This window comes from Condylura cristata, unplaced genomic scaffold (genome assembly GCF_000260355.1).
Source record: "Condylura cristata isolate star-nosed mole 26May11 unplaced genomic scaffold, ConCri1.0 scaffold00020, whole genome shotgun sequence".
Lineage (NCBI taxonomy): Eukaryota > Metazoa > Chordata > Mammalia > Eulipotyphla > Talpidae > Condylura > Condylura cristata.
Genome location: NW_004567121.1, coordinates 21,419,629 through 21,441,824, shown reverse-complemented (window position 1 = coordinate 21,441,824; position 22,196 = coordinate 21,419,629).

Sequence of the window (22,196 nt, the reverse complement as noted above, 5' to 3'; positions counted from 1 at the left end):
AAATAGGTGAGAAAATCAGGACGAACTATACACAGGGCCCAGATAGCATACCCTTGCCCTTACTTATTGTATTTTGTGTGTATTTACTGTTACACTAGTTTCTGTCATATTTGCTTCTCCATATTTAATTCATATTACTCCCTTCATGGCACCGGTGAGTACCTTTTTGCTGATATACTTCTCTTTCTACCACCAATTCCCCAAATAACTATATTAAATTGTAGGAAATGCTTCTATTCCTATTCCCCACATAATTAATCTTTTACTAAATATCAACAAATACAATGTTATGTTCAGCTAGCCACACAGCTGAAATTAATATTTAAGGACAAGAATATTTCAACTTACTGTGTCAAATATAGCTTGAAATATTTGTTGGAATATCTCAACAAAGCTTTGAGAAACAATGGCTTCAAGAATATGAAAACCTCTCCTATTCAAGATCAAATAAAAGTGCTAGAGGCATTGTAATGAACTTCACTCAACATCTCAAATTTAAACAGCTGAAAATGTTTGTTTTTCCTTTGTAAGCAGCATTCTATTCAACTTTTCGAAATGAGGATTCTTTCCTACATCCTATTGTCCTGGAGATGGAACAAAATGCCCTTGACTCATTCGCCCTCAGAAGGGAGCATTGCCTTTTAGTACCAACTACTTAGCATATATTAAAGGAGCAGATTCCAGTCATTTTACTTCAGGGTTTAAAATACCAAAGACTTCCTTTTATTGAGCATAAAGAAAACTCTCTCTCCTATTTCCAGTTACTGGCTTCTGCTTAACTAAATCCTGGCAATGTTGGTCTCCTGCTGCATAAGGACACCCTGAAGCACAAAAGAAAGAAGCAACTTTAAAGCAAATGATTGAAGTAATTAAACATATTAAGAAAAGAGAATATTGTGCTCCAGGAGCAAGTAATTAGCAACAAGTTTAAGTGAGATTCAATGTACTAGAAATACTGTTTGCTTCTTGCTGATGTGGGGAGATATGTGATTATAGTCCAAATAACACAATATAGCTGCAATTGGAAGAATCAGCAAAAACAATAGAAGTCTATTTAAGGAAGAGGTTTTTATATTTTGTTTTTAAACAGCAAACCATTTGATTGGCATTTGCTGACTAATAAGGCTATTAGGGATAATGCTCTCAGGCTTGACACATTTTCAATTCAAATCAGTAATTCAAGATACAGATGAAATTTGTCAGTGATATTGATATGATTCACAGTTGCTTGGAGTCAAAGTAAGCTCAGAATGAAGTGGTGATGAAATTATTTTTAAGAAGTACTTATTAGGTTCCTCCTGGGTACAGAGTCTTGAATAAGACCCTGGAGAGACAGAAAAATTACAAACACCTCAGAGAAAAATTGTATACAAGGATAAACCGAAAGAACTGCAGCATGGAAAGAATTCAATGTGTTTGCATCCCATTTTTTAAGGAAAGCATATGACATAACTGGTTCAGAGTTTGCCACTAGGGAGTACTGAGCACTCACCAAGGTCAGATACTTCGAATAAACATTACCTCATTTAATCCTTACAATAAAGACTGAAGAGGCAGGAAAAACTGTACCATTTTACAAAGGAGGAAAAAATGAATGTGTTTAAGCAACTGTCTCAAAATAGCCTTGTTTGGAAGTCAGGACTACAATTTTTTAAAATATTCCATGCCCTTCCACATACCAAGCTGCCACACAGCAGTCTCCATATTCTGGATACACTCTCATCCAGTTTCACAGCAATTTCTCATTTTTAATCAAAGATCACTCTGTTCTTAGGAAACACGTCAAGTCTTATTTCCTTGAAAGATTAAATATACTCAGTCAGTTTTCAGACTGAGGTAGTTTCTGCAAACACTGGGACACCCATAGAAAGCCATCAATTAGAATTGAAAACCTGTTCATATAGTCCCTTCAGTAGATCTACCTGTTCTGCTCCCTGCTCTGTCTCTGGTGAATCTTCTCACCACTCCTGCATCTCTGGCCTGTACCCCAGTTCTCTGTACGTAAATAAATAAATATTTTTAAAAATTATATCAATTTCTTTTTCCCAGTGCTACAAATTGATTTCCCCATATAATTTTTTCTAATGAAAAATGTTGAGATAGTGAAACTTAGTCTAAAGTTGACTTAGTATGGGTAGATGCATACAAGTTGCTTCCATGTTTTAGTCAGGCTGACTCACATCGTTTTAAAGTCCCAAAGTGAGTGATTAATTTTTTTTTCAATGCATTCTCTATCCTTTTAATCCTTTACTCCTGATAGGTGATTTGTAGACCCAAATGATGTTCTATCTTTAGAATGTTCCTCCACTCATCACTTAAGGGAAGATAGTATGTGTATAATTCTCCTTCAAAGAGTTTTTTCATCAACATAACTTGGGGCAGTGCAGAAAATCTGGAAGGAACACACAGTGTTTTGTATTTTTTAATAGTCTTTTCTAGTGAAGGAAGGATATCATTCACAATTCAAAATGACTAGGAGTTTGCTTGTCAATACTTAGCAGAATGCCCAAATTTTACTTTTTATATCCTACTTACTTCAGATAGCTATCTAATAGAGTAAATTCAAGTGATTGTTCTAAGCTTGGTCAATCTCCCACTGAAATTTGGGCCAAGATAAGATGAGGAAAGGTTAGAGTCCGTGGTAAAATCTAAAAGTAATAAGCTAAGAAAAAAGATTAACAAGATCTCTGTTGCCTTATGAACAGTAAGATTTTTTTTTTTAAGGAAAAATAATCCTACAATCTTTGAAGCAAAGTCAGAGTAAGAAGTAAAACAGGAGAAAATGGAAATAGAAGAGTCATGGAATGAGTGCTTTGACCATGGGGGAGGCTTGGTAACATACATCTAAGAGGTGTGAATTGACACCTGTAAGTCATATACTGTACTTTAACCAATGTTTCTTCAATGTAGAACAATTTTTAAAAAATGAGTGGTGAGGAGATAGGGAGAAAGAAAATCGGTGCTAAGTGATAAAAAGGTGAGAAAGTCCCCCTTTGAAAGTTCAGTCCTGTACAGATTCTAATATTATAATATTAGAATGAGTGAGGAAAATATGTGTGTGTGTGTGTTTGTGTTTGTGTTTGCAGTTCTAAACTGCAATTGATCATAAGAAGAAATGAGTATATTCCTGGCCACACTAAGAATGGTTCTAGAAATCCTGAGATTTTTTTCCTGTGATTGGTTCCTTCCAATCATCACATTATAAGTGAATGTCCTTCTAATCACACTCCTCTTAGCAGTTCTGAACTGGAGTCATTCAGCAGATGTCTCAGTAACAGTTTGCCAACATATCTCATCAAATGCCTTTATGACTTCTGTCTCTGGCGATATTATTTTACTTTAATTCCCAGATTCAAATTTTGAATTTTTCAAATTGACAGAGAAGATGAGAGACTAATACAGTAAACATCTAAATACCCTTTATATCTTTCTCTCCCCTTTTTCTGGACAAATTGAGTTTGGCTACAGAAATGGAGACACTTCATCCCTGAATATATCGTTACTCATCTCATAAAGATAAGAACACCATTTTACATGGTACAATTAATAACACTATCTACTATCCAAATTAAAATGTTACATAATTTTGAAAAATATTTTATATCTTTTTACAAACAGGATTTAATGAAGGCAAAAGCATCTAACTATAGTTACCTTTTTAAATCTGAAGCCATATATCTTTATTTAATACTGAAAGTACAGGCAGTTACTTTGAAAAACAGATTACATTTTGAATTTTCTGAGTGTTCTTCTGTGAAGATATTTAGGGTAAACATATTTGCAAAGAATAATATAGGTGCTACAGATACTTTTTAAGATGTCCCATTAGGAGGGCCAGATGTCAGACTGTCCTATTACATAGCAATGCTGTCTGGTAGCTTGGTAAGAAGCTGATGACTAGTTCTGTATTTATAAAAGTACTTCCTTTATAAAATTCAGTCAGTGAATAATCTATGAGGGTGAATCACTGAGTTTGACTGGACATCCTACTTTCTAGTCACATTTTTACCTGCAAGTTTTAGCATCATGCAGATCCCTGCCTGGTCCAGTTACTACACCAGGGCTGACAGAGTGATTTCCTAATCCTATCATTCCTTTCATATTCACTACTGATCTTTATCTCAGAGGAGCTTTAATTGTAACCCACACATACACATACTCTCCCAGGTATCAGGACCAACTATAGATATTTGTACCAGTGTAACCATAAATATTCAATGCCCAAAATGCCCAATGTGTGACCAATGAGGGCCTTCAATCGATCTTTCAAATCAATCTGAAATGACTTCACTGCTTTTTGACCACATCTTAGATTTCTACTGCACAATTTCTACTGCCAGGTTCACATCAGTGAGTAATTCAGTCATGTCAGTCATTTCTCAAATAAGCAGCAGTTCTTTTCAATGGGGATGTAATTTAGCCCCAACTCTGAGAGTTGCATTTGCTCCTCAGGAGTGGAGTGTCACTGCTTCATTGCTCTGTAATCCTTGCCGTAAGCAGATTCATTCCCCCTCGCTCTCCCTCTCCCTCTTGTAACTTTCTTATATATTGATATGCCTCCACTTACTAGCAACTTTATTATTATTATTGTTATTTTTAAAGACAATTTTAGGAATAATTTGGGGTTTGCAATAACAGGTCTACTCTACCCACATTGTGGTATAAATAAAAGTGTATGTCATGCCCTTTGAAAGATGTAAAAACTTACAAAAATTTAAGGCATTGTAATATTATTACTCATTTAGAATACTAATTGATCTGACATTATGGCTTTAGAAACATATCCCAGGAATTTCTCTTAAAGATTTATTTATTTATGCATAGAAGAACTGGGGTATCAGTCAGAGGAAGAAGTAGTGTGAGAGAATTCACCAGAGACAGAATGGGGAACAAAACAGGCAGATCAAATGAAATGCTGAGGGGAGCAGCAGGTGAGACAGGAGAAGTCTGCTGCACCATGGGGTTATGTCCTTAGCCAGGGATAGAACTCCTGCTGCAGTGGTTGGTGGTAGTTTGGAAAGCACTGAGACTTTAACCCCTGCACCACCAGGGATGCCCCCCAGAAATTTCTTAATATGTTTTTGTTGATAGATTTGCTTTTGTTTTCAGCTAAATTTATCATTTGAAATTTTTAACAGTGTAGTATGTACAATCTTTCATGCTTCTTATACAAAGTGAAAGTTGGAGGTGTCCTCAGTAGACTATGGAATATGCTGGCATTGACAAATTTGCAGTTCAAAAATTTTCCTGTTACTGCCACCCCTCACTTTAGTCACCTAACTATGCTCATAATCCCATTTTTTACTTTCAGTGATTTCTAATGTGGCAGTGTACTCTCAAAAAGCATTTAATCACAGCGCAAGTCATAAGACAGGTTATTAAGAAGTGATTATTTCTCATAACAAAGAAATTATCATCAAAGCTATTGTTTATACCTACAGGAAATGCTTTTACCTAAAATGAAGTTTTTTCTCTTTGTACTAGAGTTTGAGTAAGCTGGGTGATGAGAATGTAAAACTGGATGAGATGACAAAGACAGAGCTCCAGATAAACTTCAGATAACAACCCACATTAAAAAAAAATACCTTATTTATTATTGTATACAGAACTGGGGTACAGGCCAGAAGTGTAGGGGCGGTGAGAGGGTTCACCAGAGACAGTCTGGAGAGCAGAACAGGCCGGCCAACTGGTGAGGTACACTGCTGAGGGGAGCAGTGGGTGGGTCAGGGGAGGCCTGCCACACCATGTGGCTCACATCCTGAGCAGTGATCCAACTCATGCTGAAGTGGCTTTAGCTTTTTAGAGCTGTACTTTAACCTGCTGCACTACCAGCAAGGGCCCCAACCCACAATATTTTTAACTTTCTCAATCTCAGATGCTGCTATAGACATACACACAATCCTGACATAAAAGATCATCAACAAAAACACTAGAATCATAAAGTGGAAGACTTAGGAACATAAATGTTATCCGAGCCACAACAGACTACACTGAGGCCACAGTCACAGTGAAAGTCTCGGGTCCAGGCTTCTAGACCCAGGAGCACTGCTTTTCTACTGTCGAGGGACCCAACCACATTGGCTACTCATTCAGGGGTTAACTTAATTAAGAACTGAACAGAATGCAAACTGTTTGGGTATGAGGAAACATGAAAATGAGAAAACAGAGATTTCTACCAGATTCTTACTTTATTCGACAGAAATCATGTCCCTAAAATTTGAAATTTCAGAGTTGCCAGATTCTGTGATTCTGACTGGGATTTCAATCATAGAAAGAAATGTTCTTTTCATACTGCTATGCAAATAATCTAGTGTAGAGGTTTGTCTGCTGCAGCTAACATTCCCAGTCTCTGGACACCGTGGTGCGTTCAAGAGTATTATTCTATTGTGCTTACTGCTCGGACAAGGGCAATGGAAATCGCAGACACTAGAAGTGCACACGAGGGTGATGTGGGTCCTGGATGATGGCTTGTTCAGCAAATGAAGCTGTGCTTGAGAAAATGTGGATGTGACTGCTGGAAAGGCCCATGAGAACTGAGTCTTTTCTTCATTTTAGTATTATTAAGTCACAGTGCAGGGGGCAAGGACTGCTTTTGTAGAAGAACATAGAAAAAGACTATATAGAAAACGTAAAAGTATATTCACTGTACATATGACTAAAACAAAGATTTTGCAAGGATTTTGTTTGTTCATACAAACAAACAGGTATATTTTAAATGAACTGAAAGCATTTTTGTTGTTGGAAAGGAAAACAATTAAGAATTAAGAAAATCAATAGAAAAAATGAATTAAAATCAATCCAACAAAATATTGGGGGTAGGGGGATGTGGTTAGCAATAACAAAGGTGAAATATCACTACAAGAATGATCAGTGTATTATACAACACATCAGTTGGCCTGACTACGTAAAGAACTCACATCAAGTTGCTAGGTTCTTGGTAGAAATGTGTGTCAAAAGATTATGGTGTGTGGGCTTTATAAGTTTTTGAGGGGGCCATAAATGACTCTGTTCAACCAGGAGATAGTTAGGCATGAAAGAAAATACCAACTGAAACAAGGAATTGGGAGTTGGGTTTAGTTTAATAAATAATGTATCACTCATTTTTTTTATAGTCAACTACTGAGAATAGCCAAATGTCAAATTGTATATACAGAGCAAATGAGGAATGTAACTAAGAAGAAAAAGGAAAACCCAAAGAAATGAGAAGGGACCTCAGATTAAGCCTAGAGCTTCACCATTATAAGGATGTAAAAAAAAGAACAGACTGAAGCAAGAGACTTCACACAGTGACCAGAGACTCTCTGCCAATAAGGAATTTTCTTTTTGCAGGATGAACTTACACATTCAGGAAATCTAGCAGGTTTATTTCTTTAGATGACAATTAAAAAGATAAAACTTGGGAAACAGCCATACTCCTCAAAATATATGGCCCTTGGAATCTAAGAAAAGCTGTTGTCATCAGAGTTAAAATTAAAAGCAATTTTCAACAGAAGTCTTTATTTTATACCCCTCCACCTTTGCCTCACCCTCCACAAATAGCCTTTTAGGGGGTTTTCATTTCCATCCATAAGGTATTAGCTCACTCAGCTTCCCATTGGCCTCTGGCCTTAAGAGCATCTCTAAGTAATAATGTCAGGGAACAGCAATGAAGGGACAACCTTCTCACTTCCCTTGCGCTGAGATGTCACCAGCTCATCCAGCAACTCTTCATAGAAGGAGTCTGGTGGAAGCCAGAAAGTCATGGGTTGAATCGCACCCACAAGGACCAGCTAAATTCTGAACCATTCCTGGGGCAGAATGGCAATAAACCTTCTCCAAGTGTCACCAGAGACAAGTAAACAGGCTCCAAGAGGCTTCTTAACAATATGGAACAGGAATCCAGAATAGTCTGTCTGCACCAGGACTGGGGAAGTCAAAAAAACAAACCTACGCTCAGGTTCACCTTGAGATAAGTCAGAATCTCTGAGGTGGAAGTCGATCTGGGTATTATTAAAGTCCCTCAGGTAATTGCAATATGAAGTCAAGGGTGGGAATAAGTATTCTAGAAGATCCAAGGAATAGATAATTAAAATAATCTACTTGCTTATTAAGGGTAGTTTTCTAACAAAACTTTTAATTAGTGGCTAATCAAGGCAGCTGAAATGGAAATTAACCCCAGGCTATGTCTTACTGTACTTTTTGAAATCACAGTTCAGTGCTAATTTATGTAGTGACAAATTGTAGAAGGGTGAAAGGAATGGAACTTGGTAGGTGTGCAGAAAGGTGGTTGGGAATCAGCACTAGAAACGGACCCCAACTCCTAAGAACAAGGACAGTAATTATTCATTTTTGAATCCCCATCACCTAACCATGTGTGTCTGGATAGAGAGGGGTCACAATAGGGACCAATGTTTAGCATAAACGACTTTTTCCCTGGATTTTTCCAATGGACTGAGATTGTAGAGGGATTTCCTCCTGGAAAACAGCAAAGTCAGCACCTCCAGACCAGGCTCGACAGCCTGGGAGTAGCCCTGTGGGGACATGTTTAAGATGGCTGTACACAATGATGTAAATGATACAAATAAAAAAAAAAAGCTAACAGATCCAAAAAAATAATTAAAAAATATTAAAATGGCTATTGTTTAGAATAGGGACCAGAGAATGGGTAAAAGGGGGAGGAAGACTAGCTGGTGGTGGCAAATTATTGACATCCAGGATATAAAAAAACCTATTCTCCACCCAAGTGTGTATACATACAACTTTTTTTTTAAGATTTATTTATTGATGCTTACTGAACTGGGGTACAGGCCAGAGGTGTGGTGGGTAAGAGGATTCACCAGAGACAGAATGGGGAGCAGAACAGGCAGATCTACTGAAACACACTGCTGAGAGAAGCAGCCGGCAGGTCAGGAAACGTCTGCCACACCATGTGGGTCACCTCTCTGAAGGGGCATTGAACTCGTGCTGCAGAGGCTTCAGAGAGCTTCATGCTGCAGTGCTTTAACCCCTTGTGCCATCAGGGAGAGCCCACATACAACATTTTACAAAATAAAAACTATTAGTTAATCAACCCTATTCAAAGGAATTTTAGTGATTTGTAATTTAGTTTTGTTGCTGGGAGAGTCACCTGTACCATCCCTAAGTGCTTTATTAATATTTATACTAATGACATCTTTAGTTTCCCTCAGGGGAACTATGGGAGAAAAACATTGATATTTATCTTGTTTTACTCTTCCCCAGTTTCTGAGGGATTTACATGCACCCTGCACTGGCTGCTACCGAGTGTCTGATATATCTCTGAAACTACCTTGTTTTCCCTATTAATTGTCATTTTCTTCACATGGCAAAGCTGTACATCAGATATTTCCTGGTTCCTATTAGAAATCCCAATTTCATTGCCAGGCCCACTATTCACCCTTAAGCTTTCCACACTGAGGTGTCATTCAGATACCTCACACTGACTCCAGAACAATCCTCTGATGCCCTTTCTTGAAAAACCCTATGCCTCTATCATCTTATAACAGTGGCCTAGCCAGAAATTCAGCTCACCTGTGAGCACTTTATCATGCTGATTGTCTTCTGTCTCCCCTACAAGAATCTAATAAAAAAGGCTTGCCTCAAATGCCATCATGTTAAAAATCTTTATCCCAACAAATTATGATTCTCTCTGCTCTGATATTTGGCAGTGCTCTCACCGCACCAGACTATTTTACTCCATCTGCATGTGTTTCTGTATCATGTGGGGTCTCTTCATTCTACGTAACATGAAACTCTTCAAGTTGGCTAAAACTACAAAATAGTTAACAAGTGAAGAAGTATGACTAGCATGGCTCCCAACTAGGCTAAAGGAGAATTTGCCTTCCAAATATCTGTGACTCTTCTTTTTTCCTGCTCTCCTCTGTGTGGTGGCTTCACCTTCGGCACTGGCTTCCTTCACGGTACCAATCTGGCAGCTGCAGCAATCATAACTTCCTCTTCACATGTTGCTACATGTTGCTACAGGATTTAATATCTCCGAATGACTTGAAAGAAGAAATTTTGCATTCCCTGCTAACTAACCCCAAGAATCCCTTTAATGAAGGAAACAGCATGCATTGATTGGCTGATGCCTGAATCAATTACCACAGCACCAGAGTTTGGGTAAGACCAGAGGTTGGCACTGATGTAGACTGCAGCACAGGGGCAAATTCAAAATCCAGCCCACAGCCCTTTTCTGTAACTACAGTTTTACAGAGTGCAGACACATGCCTTTGTCTCCTTCTGTACTGTGGCTGCTCTAAGGACAAAGAGGAGCAGTTGTGACAGAAATGTATGGCTTCACAAAGTCTACACTCTGACCACTCACCACTGTCCGGTTTAGAAAGTTGAGGTCCGCCTTGAAACTAGGTCAATCTCAAAGCATAGGGCTGCAACCCCAGGAAGGGTGGAAGGCCTCTAAAGGAAAAATCTGTCTCTCATTATGAAAAAAAGGGAAAAGAAGTGCTCTGGGGGGCACTAACCAAACTTCTCATTTGCATACCTTGCACAATCCTGTGGATTGAATGCAGCTAGAAGCATAAATTGAATTGAATTGTTGTATTCTACCCTGTTAACTTCCTCTTCCCTTCCTCTGGGAACACAGGTATTGAAAACTCCAGAAATTCTCCTGGGTATAAAGTAAGACACTGAATCTTCCTTGTTCTCTTTCTCTATTAATTTGCTGAAGGAAATTCTGGGCTGTAACATTGGGTTTATAAACACCATCTTGCTTCACGTGCCCATGTCAACCATTAACACTAGAAACATTACAGAAATTACAAGAAAGGAGAAGTAACGCCAGGTTGTATTTTTTTTAGAAATAAGTCAAAATTCTATAATTACATACAATAAGATTTCCCCCACTTTTTCCCAGAAACTTTATAAAGATGGGTCAAATTTAAAAGGATATTATTCCTTTGCATAGTATTGTATGTAGCAAAACCATATTTCATGGGATAAACAAAGTGTTTCTGAAAATTTTATATTGGAAAATATTTTGGGTTGCCGAGTAATATAATTGTCATTATTTAAAATGAGAATAAAGCCAAAAGGACATGTAATCTCTAATATTCATAGTGCTGCAATGAATTAACCATATATGTACTAGAATAATATTATATATTTATATTACATATAAATATTCTAGTGTTTTATATATTAAAATTTCTTTTATATAATTATTTTATATAGAAACATTTTATGTAAATAATATTCTTAAAGTATTTTACTTACTAAAATGCCAATTGCATCATAAAATAAGTTTGTAAAATATCGTTCCCATTTGGTTATTAGCAAGTGCACTTACCCTGTTAATATATCTTCTTGTAAAATACTGATTTTAAGGGGAGGAATTGGGTAATGACAGTGTATATAGAGCTAAAAGAATGTTGCCTATTAATTGTAATAAAAGTGACAACAGTATAAGAAATACTTATCCTAAGACCAAAAATATTCAATTTTGTATGTGAATATCAAGCAGAAAATGCAAAGGAAAAATACTCTAATTTTCAAAACACGTTGCATAATTTCATGCTTAAAGAAGAAATTGAATAGATGAAAATTTGATTCTGTGACTTACTCTGAGTTTAGAATCTTATAATTTTTGAGGATTAAAATACTAGGGGACTCAAAGCTCTGCAATTCAATTTGACATTTGGATTGTTTCAGTTCCCTGTTTCATCAGTCTAAGGAAACAAATATTCCATAGTTGCAAATTGGAGAACACTGCCCCCTCCCCCATCTTGACCACACACCGTGAAGAGAAATCTCCTGTCTCCTAACACCTAATTTCTCATCTTCCGATTTGGATTATGCATTACCCACAATGGACTTTAAAACAACCTTGAAATGTTGTGATATTAAAATCTCATTATCTGATATCTGCCTCTGATTTTCTTCCATGCAAATTATAATTTTGTCTTTAATTTCTTAGTATAAACCAACTACTCTCAAGACCCACATCTTCTTACACAATGTAAACAGGGGATAATTCAGATCTGTTGTTCTGATTCACCATGCCTCTTTCCAGCCGCCTCCAGGGAGACAAATACTCTGTTTCTTCCTTGGAAACAGTAACCCACTGTTACCTGAAGGCGATAGTTAATGCAAAATGATTTTGCACAGATATGCAGCCTGCAGTGCTATACATGGTACTGAAATACAGAAACTTTTGTTTTGGTTTACACATTTGATTTCCTCAAAAACTCCCCTGATTCTTTTAAAACTTTTCAGCACCCAGTAATTTTCACAGTCCTTATTGATATTTGTCTATAGTTTCTGGTTTTCTGTATCTTCCTTGTATCTAACTCTACTTCCCACTGTTTTAACTTCTGAAAACAAAGCCTGCAAACAACAGAACTGGAACTGTTTTTGCCTAGTCCATTAAACATCAAAGACTGGATAAAAATTATGTCACTTTCTTCTTCCTCAATTACCTTTTACTCCCCTTCTACTTTACCTATTGTGCTCTCCAGTTTCCTTCATGGACCATACTGAAAGTCCTTTTTATTGAAGTAAGCTTTGCTCATCGAGACTTGCCACTCCCAAGTCACTCTCCTCTCCCACTTTATTAGGCCTCTTAGAGTTTATTTGTTCTCAAATTGAACAAACAAAATAGATCTTACTTAACACAACTTGATGATTTAGAGTCAAGACAAAGATGAAACTTATTCTGAACTTTTATAATCAAGCTTCTTCCATTGTAAACCTGATCGGGTTTTTGACCAAAGATGAGGGCAGAGGAAGACATCTTCTCACAGTGCTCTTTCCCATTTTATATGGCCTAACTCCCTGAAGCCAAATGTCTCTAGGACTCACGTAGCAATGAGATATGTTAAGGAGGAGCTTCCAATCATGGATCAATTTTGGGAAAGAACAAATCAAAGTCTTTACAGGAGAACTCCTTAGCAGCAACCCTAACTTCACTTGTTTAATTTGAGCTGTCTGGTTTTTCTTAAGTTTGTCTACATGCATCTCAATAACCTCTTGACTCAAAATTGAAAAATAAAGGAAGAAGTATATTCCTGATAATGGATTAATAATTTGTGCTTGGATTTATACTGCATTAAAATTGAGTGTAGTTAAAAAAAATAATTTGTCCTCCTCAATACAAAATACTACTTTGAATTTATATAGGTTTATCTTCACATTCTTATGTTATAATATGATTTTTCTCTCCCCACTCCTTTCCTTTTTTCCATCCCCTTTATCAGAATATTCCAGAATGATTGATAGACAAATGAAGTCTACCACAAATCCAAGCTATATCATAATAGGTCATGATGGAACATTAGAGTGATACTGACTTCAAAGATATTGCCATGGTAACTAGCAAAATTTGGGTTTGAATGCAGTGAGAGAAAATGACTGTCTCTCAACAAACAAAAGAAAAAACATCAGTCAAGGATAGAGTGATTGAGCCTCAGTAACCTGATTAACAATGTTCTCTGTAAGGAGCATCACTCAGTGGCAAACTGTCCTTCATTTCATTGGCATTGAAAAGAATAAACAGTGAAACAAAGAAAACAACTATCACTGGGTAATCAGCTAATAAATACTTTGGTTATAAAAATGTAGTGTTCAGTGTTGTGTTGCCAGTGCCTGTGCTTGAATGAAAAGACTGCTGTAAGGATTCAATTATAAAGAATATACTAAAAACAAAGAAATGAAACCCAGATTTCATTCATCTCTGACCAGTCTAGTTCCTGAAGGTCACCAGTCTTTACTAACCACAATTTCAAAATTCTAGGCTCCTCTCATTTGACTTCTCTAAAGGTACCCAGCAAACTAATTCCAAGTTTCCTTCAGATAATCACTTCATCTCCCACTCATTCAGATGGGCTTTCCACACATTTTGTCTTTCTTTAATGTCTAGGTTTTCAGATTTGCTTGTACAAATTATTAGAATACACTTGCCATTAAAAGATGTATGTGCCGTTGCATATTTGATGATATTGTTTTGAAGTTAGAACCATCCTGTTTGAAAACAGCAGTTTCCATAGGAACAGGTTTTCCAACTAGATCTTACAAGAAGTGTGTCATAAATAATTGGCAATGCCCTGAGGGAGCTGTTAAACACCCAAAGAAAGGCAAGAAAAGAGAAAGAAGAGCAATGTCAGAGGACTTCCATACAGACATTCCACTAGGGTAAAGCAAATGCTGTCTAAATACCCTCAATTCCAATGGAGGTAATAAATTAAACTTGAATATTCCAAATCAATACCTGAAATGCAGTGCTAAGTTAATTCTAGCACAGAGCTAAAAGAAAAGTGGTCATAAATAAAACACCAGAATCACATTCCATATTAATAACTCTTATCCTGGAGTGAATTAATGGCACTCAGTTCCCTATTACATAATATAATAACATAGTGCAAGGAAAGCATATATTATTGTTCAGAGAATCATTCTTAAATGTAAAGACTTATCTTCAGAAGAGCTGCTCAGTCAGAAGAAACTTGGCAGCTGAGAAGCAGCAATCAGCCTAGTGCTGTGATAGAGAAGTGAAGGGAGCTTTGAATGGGCCCTTTGCACTGGTTCTTTGCTGTTTTGCACTGAGTGTTGATTTTCAATCTTATCTCTTCCTCTCATTTTCTCTCTGAGTCCTCCCCTCCCTCTTCAGCTGCCAGCTTTAGCTCTGGTTATATCCCTGCTGCTTTTGCATAGGCCAAGTTGTCATTTGAGATTTTAATCTAACTGAAGGGGAACAAAACAAAAGAACTATGGCCTGTCTGTGGAAGTCACATAAAATTAAAAATGAATATTGGAGACCCGGGGCTCTGATGAAAAAGGAAAGCTATTCTGAGACATATTTATGTAAGAGGTGGTCCTGTTAGGACTCTCCATGGACCCTATACTGCCTTTCATTGACAACTCAAAGACAAATCAGACCCTGACTACACAGCCCAAGTTTTTCCTCATTCAGACTCTCACTGTTTCCACGTGTATCTCCAGGAATAGGCAGCTCAGTGTATACTTTATAGATCAAATAGACTACCTTACCCACTGTCTACCCACAGACAGCGCTGAGCTGTGGCATGACAGGGGACAGAGACAGCGGGGCGTTCAGAGGGGCAACACCACTGCCCAGGACCTAACCCCACCGTCATTCCTTTCAAGAGGCCACCAATTTGGTATTTCCATTCGAAATTGTTTCAAGACAAGGAAAAGCACTACTTAAACTAAAGGTCAAATGACGTTGAATGATCAGTCTTTAATTTCTCTTTAAAACTTTCTTTAACTGAGAAATGTCCTTTCACATTCAGATAGCTCAGAATGTCCCAAAGAATTTTTTTGTGGAACTTTACAATATGTGGATGAAATTGAGATGAAGCATTAGAAATTTCAGCAAACAGGACTTTAAAAAATATTTGTGGGGAAGAGAAAATAGGAGTTTTAAATGGAAATGACTTTTCAACCCTAAGTATAGGATTGTCACTTTCACATTACAGTACAATCCATTTAACATTCTTGGGTAACATAAAAGAACTTTATCATCCGTGACTTATAACTGTTTCAAACAGCATTTTTCTGATCTCTTCCTTAGAAGTGAATTCTAAATCATACCTGACTATGTAATAACATATAATACACAGGAAACCAGCTCACACTCCTTATATTAGAATGTATTTTACTATGTTAATAGTCATTACAGGAAAATAGGATCTGAATATTTTTATTAAACTACAAATTAGTGTTAAATATCACATTTTTATTTTATTGCCCCTAAAAATCCATATTATTCATTTTAAAAGTTATTAAAGACCATTATCCTAAAAATATGTAACATTATCATAATTATTGGTGGAGATTTTCTTTGCAAGAAGCATCTTTCATCACTGTATCAGAATTCTAGCACTGAAGTAACAAGGTGTCACAGACTGGATGGCACAGAAAACAGAAATATTTTCTTCCAAAACTGGCGGGCAGAAGCCCGACACCCAGGCGTGGGCGAGGTTGGTTTCTCAAGGCCTCGCTCTTTGGGAAGTGGCTGTTCTCTTGGGCTTTGCATGGTCTTGCCCCTGTATCCATCATATTCAAATTTCCTCTCATTACAAAGATACCTTCCTGTTGGACACAGCCCCCACTCTAAAGACCTCAATCTAAACTAAATACCTATTTAAAGACATTGGCTCTAATGAAAGTCAACATTTTGAGGTACTGAGGGCTAAGATCACACAAGAATTAGAGGTGGTAGGAAACACAATACAAATACCTATTAGCACATAACATTTCTGAAAGAAAATGTCCAAGTTCCTCACTTGTTGACAGCAGGATGGTTAAGCCAGAATTACACCTTTACAGAGTCCTAAAAAAGAAAAATGGTTAACTAACCTAACTTCTGTTTTAGCTAGCATCAGCATCTCACCTCTGAGGGAGGATATATCCTTGCAAAATCAGACTAACAATGAGGAAAACGTGGCCTAGGCCCATGGAATTATGGCAACCCACACAGAGATAAAACAAAAACAAAAACTAACACATTGGTTCCAGGTAACCAAATTAAATTATAGTTATCAGAGAGGAAAATTGACCAATAAATGTTATATCTCTCTAAGACAGGTAGACCCCAATAGAAGTTAAAGTTTACATAATTTTATTAGTAAGTTTATTTGTCCTAAAAGGGTTTGCTTTTAGCATCTTTGTTTTTAATTTTTACACATTATTCCCTTTATGAAACTGATTCTATCTATTCTTCCTTTATGTTCTCAAGTCCTATTTATTTTAGACTTGTTTCCAAATGCCACCTCTGAATATCTCTCCTCATCTCTTTATTTATATACAAGTACCATTAATTTAATGTCAAATCTTGTTTAATCTATACCTTCCTGGTTTTGTGGCATACAGATGAATAATAAAATTGTATTAAGTAAAGATTATACTTTTCACACTTCTCTAGACAAAAGCCATTAAAGTTGAAGGAATGTATTAGGTTTGAATACTCATTTGCTATAAATTTGAGTATGTTAACCATTATGATCATACACAGAAAATATTTTAGCTTGCTTCTATTTCTATAAACAATAATTTGTACTATGGCAGGATAAATACTCAATGGAACAAGTGGTTGCAATATGTTTGATAGGTACTTATAGGGTAAAGCACAGGCATGCTCTCAGGAAAAAAAAAAGTGAAACCACTAAATTATTTTATCCATACGGTAGACATAATTATGTCACATTTTAAAAGATCCAATATGGATACTATGGCTGAAGATGAGAAAGAACTAAAATTCTAGGTGGTCTGAACTTGGCCAGTGGCTGTAGGAATGGAAAGAACAAAGGAACTAGAAAACCATTTAAGAGGTACAATCAAAGGCCCAGCTTTGGAGGGCAGTGGAGGATCTTCAACAGCATGTGTTGTTTAAGTTAGAACAACCGAGTGCACAGTCATGATGTTTATGATAAAAACATATTTATAAGGAAGATAAGGCCTTTGTGTCTGATCAAGTTAAACCGGAAATATTGAATCTCTAGGTATAAATACTGAAAAATACATGCTAACATAACTCTCAAGAGGGACATTTTTAGAGATTTGAAAGTCACCTACTTGAAGATATTAATTACAGCTAAAATCATGGAAACAGACTGCCCCAGCAGAGAGGACATGAGGGAAAGAATAAAACTCCAAGAAAACTAAAATATATCTTTTAAACTATCTTCTCAAATGTATCAGTTGCCTGATTTTCCTTTCCTTTTTCTGCTCCAAAATTTCAGTCTACTTTGGGAGCACCTTATCTATTCCATGTTTTAATTTTAGCACATAATTTTCAATGCTCTCAAATGATCAAACAAGACAAGCCTGAAGTATGTGCATTTAATTTGTAAATAAAGTCTATTGGTGAATTAGTCAGTTTGGGATTTCTGTAACCAGTCACCACAGATTAGGTCATTTAAACAGCATACACCTATTTCTCACAGTTTAGGAGGCCTAGTTGGGTTGTAGCACAAGTAGCCATCTTTTTTGCTTCTTGGCATATTAGAAAGCAGGGTATAACAGCCCAATCTTAGTGTGTTTGCAGGAACTCTAATTCCACTCATGAAGCTCACTCGCTTGAACTAATTGTCTCCCAAAGGTCCAATAATCTAGGGAATGAGGATTTCAGTGTGTGAATTCATGGGGAGGGAAGACAAACATTTAGTCTAACATAGTGACATAATGATTATGATGGTGTAATAGAAGTTGAGCCAAACTATAACTGTGGGAGTGAATGGAAGATGAGAAAGTGAACAAAGCAGTGGAGAGAACTCTCAGTTAGCATGTCTGTACTTCCTCTTGATGGTCTACACTAGACAATTACAAAATTAGTTTGTTTCCTAAGACTATGCAAATCTCAATAAAATTAAAGTTTATGAAGCCTTACTACTATTTATCAAAAGAGGATTCGACAAATTATTTTTCAAGTCTTTAGAATGGATCACACAGACACTTTAATCTCTGATATAGCCAAATTCCTTATTCCTCAATTATTCTCCCCAGTATCTCAACATATTTCCACCCAGTTGGTCAAAGGCATTCAGTGTTACATGCTTCCATGTTATATGCTCTCTTCTCCATGTTCTGCATTGACCTTCATAACTTTTTCACTTGACAAATACCTCTGCATTCTTTGATGATACATTTGGGTGGTCTTTTCTGAAGAGCCTCCCCTGAACTTTTTCTTCCTCAGTGTAGCAGAGGTATCTCTAATATTCACACCATGCTTTACATGTGTTTCTCTTAGGACAACTATATAGTCCAGGTCAAACATGCTAAGGGTTTCATAAGGAATCTCACTACTTTTCTTTCAATGGAGACAAATTTCTCAGAAAATCATGGTTAGTGAAGCTTTATTTCATCATAATCATTAAAGTATCTATGTGAGATAAAAATCACTGGGATCCTAAATTGTACAAAGCAAAGAGAGGTTTCATAATAACGTTTTATGTTACAACATCAAAAAAAAAATTTAGGTTATTCCAAATACTAAGAGAAGACTTAAAAGCCATAAGTACTTGAAATGAACTATAAAATTCATTTCCTTAAGAGAGATCATTCTCCACATCAATTTAACCCATTAGTAACAATTTTCTCTGTCTCACAAATGTTATCAGTACTCACAAGTAGTTATTGTGACAGCCCCATAAAAATTTTAGAAATAGTATGGCAACATGTTTGAAACAGAACTGTAGAAAAGGAAACACTACTGGAAAGAAGAGTTTGGAACATAATAATGATTTCTCTGTTGTTTAAGAAATGAAATGTCTACAATAGTGACTTTACAATGTTGCAAGCAATTGAAAAATTATAATCTCCCCAAATATAGGTTTTTATTAAATGGAAAGTAAAAGCAATAACAAAGAAGACAAATTATATAAACTCAAATTCAGCTAAATGGATAAATTAAATGAGAGTATATAAAAGAAAAAACATAAAATTTTCCCTCTAAAAATTGTAGTTGCTAATATCAGAATTACAGAGAGAATTATGCAAAATACAATAGCTTCCAAGAGAAACATTATTATCAAGTTTCTTAAAATCTATTCAAACCTATTTTGCACCTTGTTATGGAGTAGAAAAGATGATTAAACATGCAAAACCATTTAAAAATACACTGTTCAAAGTATTAAATGTAACAATATTTGTATTCCTACTTTTTAATGAATCAAGTACAGAACTGTAGATTCAGTAAGAAGCAAAACAGAATAAATAATGTATCAGATATAGTTAATCTTTTTTTCTATTTCATTTCTGAACTGGAACCTTGTTCAAGCATGGAAGTAAAATGCTTCAGAGACTATAGGGAAATCAAGCGAGTACTACAGAATTAGACGAAACACTTACTATGATGTCTAATGACTTTTTTTCTGAATCAACAGGTGATGCAAGACTTATAAAAAAAAAAAACTTCTAGAGATTTATTTGCTCTAAATCATATGCTTCCCAAACAAGACAGTTTTATAGTAAAACTCTTCAAAATGTGTATGTTCAGTGCACAAAGCATACTTTTTTCATCACAGAAGTAATTGCCTTTCAGTTTCTAAAATACAGCATGTTAATATTTCAATATTACATTTTTAGGTTTGAATTAACAATGCCTTCACCTTTTCAATATGAAATACATGAGCAGAAATTCTACAGCATTTATGAATGCACTGTATACCCTTTCAGAATTTCTTTGTACAGGTAAAAGTAAATATGAATATACAATCTTATTTTCTGTTGTTCTATGCACAACAAAGTCATATCATAACATTTTCCTAGTCTTCACCAGTTTCCATATGTATTCCACCAGTAATACATATCTTGGAAATTTTTCTGTATCAACATCTTCACATATATGAGAATAAACTGGGGAGAGTGGTGTGGTAAGAAGTCTTTTGTGACAATTCTAATTTCTACTGCTTCTCAGACTACTTCTATTTCCTGTGTTTTGTATTTGTGCTTTCTCCTCTTTTGATAAAGTTAGATTGGGGTTTATCTGCTTTATGATTATTTAAAATAATACTAGTAAACACATGCACTAGATTATAAATATATACATACATAGATATACATGTATCTATGTATATAACAGAAATCTCACTTTAAAACTAACGTGGAAAAACTTATTTTAATCTACCCACTTGAGAACAAATTTCTTAAATTTGGCACTTGAAATGAAGTTTTAAAAGTATTTCTTCATCAATTTCTTTATTACAAAATAAAAATTTTTAATTCAGGATGATTCAAAATGGTGTTGTTTTTTCCTTTATTTGTGTTTGCAAACCTTAATAAAGTGAAAGTTTTTGAAATTGGTCAGGTTCTCTTTAGAGCTAATAGCACCATTCAAGCTATGGGAGTTTGGGCAACTTATTAAATCCTGATGGACTTTGCCTGCTTCACCTATAACCTGAGAAAGGCTGTAATAATAGTGCTTTTCTCATAGGCCTGTTGGGTAATTAACTGAATATGAATGGTTAGTAATTCTGGCATAGTAAAAACATGAGAATGCTGACAATGATGGACTAGAAGAGTAACTTGATTTGGCTATCCTGACAAAGAACATGCAAAAGGTATGTATATGTGGGGGGGGGAGGTGTTTCAGTAAACAACCACTTAAACAAATCTAATTTGCATATCCTTAATTGTCATAAAACTTGCTTACAGTCAGTTATACTAGCGCTCATGTCAAAGACAATGAAAGTATTCTGATTCTTCTTTCTCTCATAACCCACAACTCATCAGCAACGCTGGGGTTCTTCCTTTAAAAAATAACTCGGTTCAGACTCTGAGCACCATGCCTACATCATATTCTAAACCACTGGGGTCTCTTTCACTAATTTCCTAGCAAGCCATTCTCCTTCATCTCTTATGCTTATATGGTCTGGTCTGTTCATATAGCAAACAAAATACACTGTTTACATTTAAATTAGATCCCATCTTTCTTCATTTAAAACTTCTAATGATGTTCTAGCAAGTGAGATTCAAATTATTAACAGTGGTTTAATAGGCCTCTGTGATATGAATTCTGCCTGTATCTCAAACAGTCATAGTTCCTCTGCTCTCTCAGTCCAGTCCATCCTACTGGCTTTCCTGCTGTTTCTTGGAAAATCATTAGACTTTGCACTTGCTCTTCCTTTTATCTTAAAACATTCCCCTTTTATATCTAAAATATAGACAAATTCCTCAGTGTTTTCATGCTTGAGTATAGGGTTGCTAGTTTAGGAAATAAGTGTGAGAAATCCAGTTAAACTTGAATCTTGGATAAACAATGATCTTCAGCTACTTTATCTGGCAATGTCATAATTACCTCGCCAGGGAGGTCTTTCTTGGTGCTTCATGATTCTCTGATTTCCTAAACTACTTTATTTTTACTCATAGCACTTATCACTACCCAAAATGTTATTTACTTGTTTGTGTTTGTGGAAAATTTTACTATATAAAATTTAGATTTCATGAGGACAAAAAAATTATCTTTTTGAAAAATTAGAATTAAACCTTCTCCAAATTTTGTCTAAGTGGAGAAATTGAGCCTCTGATATATTAAATTATTTACCAAAGCTATGAAGTTACCATAAGTAAGCACATTTGTTTGTAGAGTTTACTGTCTATTTTATTCTACATTATGCTATAAACTCCTATAAACAGATTTATTTTACTTACAAGATGCTTCTAGCATCTAGACCAGTGCTTGACTAAAACCTGGCTAAATGATAATCAAGTGATCTTTCCATGAGACA